Genomic DNA, 1,774 nt, shown 5'->3' on the forward strand with positions numbered 1-1,774 from the left:
ATGCCAGATGTATATACTTCCAATTTTATGATTTTATGTCAACTATTCTTAATTTAATTGCATTTACACCGGATTTTCCCCTCTGGGCATCAGTAAAGTATTATCTTATATTCTTTAGACCCCTCCCACCTCAAAATACAGAGAAATACAAATACTTGACAGAATACATAATTCATCTTCATATGATGTTAATTAAAATTTATTTTGTTTTTGGAAACTAAGATTGCTAAATATTGTGCAAAGCTCTGGTGTGGTCTCCAAACTCATCTCCTTCTTCTCTTTAAAAGGAGTGCGTGGCCAGCTCCTCTGTTTGCTCGGAGGTCTCTGCTGAAACAAATAAACATTAAAAGGGTTTATTCTACACGTTACCCAAATAAATACACTATGTACTATGGTGCAATTCAAAGAGTTTGTCTCAAAGTGAGCATTGTATTCTTATTAATAAATAATGTCTATAGAGATGTTGTCATCAAGTTACCATTGATATGCGTCCCTCATCTTTTCTCATCTCTCTGGTCATTCAATTCATCCTGTTGGTCTCATCTGTGCTGCTTCCTGTCTCCTCTTCTGATTTCTGCTCCTGTTCCTGAAGAAAAAAAAACAAATCAAAAAGGATCCTACGCAAAAAAAACAAAAAAAACATGTTTATTTATGTTGTACTCACCTTTTAAGATCTCACCTGTCAGCTGAGTGAATGAATCAAAGAGACGCGGTGACATTAAATGAACCAAAAGTTCCTTTTAATGAAACCATTAGCTCACATCCTGACATGATGTGACATCATCAATCATTACATCACATCACATCAGATCACATGACGAGACATGACACGACACAACACGATACATCACAACAGAAAGTAACACATAACAACACAACACATCACAATACAACATAAACCAACACAACAAAACACAATACAACATAAACCAACACAACAAAACCCAATACAACATAAACCAACACAACAAAACCCAATACAACATATACCAACACAACAAAACACAATACAACATATACCAACACAACAAAACACAATACAACATAAACCAACACAACAAAACACAATACAACATAAACCAACACAACAAAACACAATACAACATAAACCAACACAACAAAACACAATACAACATAAACCAACACAACAAAACACAATACAACATATACCAACACAACAAAAGACAATACAACATAAACCAACACAACAAAACACAATACAACATAAACCAACACAACAAAACACAAGACAAGACAACATAAACCAACACAACAAAACACAAGACAACATAAACCAACACAACAAAACACAATACAACATAAACCAACACAACAAAACACAATACAACATAAACCAACACAACAAAACACAATACAACATAAACCAACACAACAAAACACAAGACAACATAAACCAACACAACAAAACACAAGACAACATAAACCAACACAACAAAACACAGTACAACATAAACCAACACAACAAAACACAATACAACATAAACCAACACAACAAAACACAATACAACATAAACCAACACAACAAAACACAAGACAACATAAACCAACACAACAAAACCCAATACAACATATACCAACACAACAAAACACAATACAACATAAACCAACACAACAAAACACAATACAACATAAACCAACACAACAAACACAATACAACATAAACCAACACAACAAAACACAATACAACATATACCAACACAACAAAAGACAATACAACATAAACCAACACAACAAAACACAATACAACATAAAC

The sequence above is a fragment of the Labrus bergylta genome, chromosome 15, assembly GCF_963930695.1.
Source record: "Labrus bergylta chromosome 15, fLabBer1.1, whole genome shotgun sequence".
In the NCBI taxonomy this organism is placed as follows: domain Eukaryota; kingdom Metazoa; phylum Chordata; class Actinopteri; order Labriformes; family Labridae; genus Labrus; species Labrus bergylta.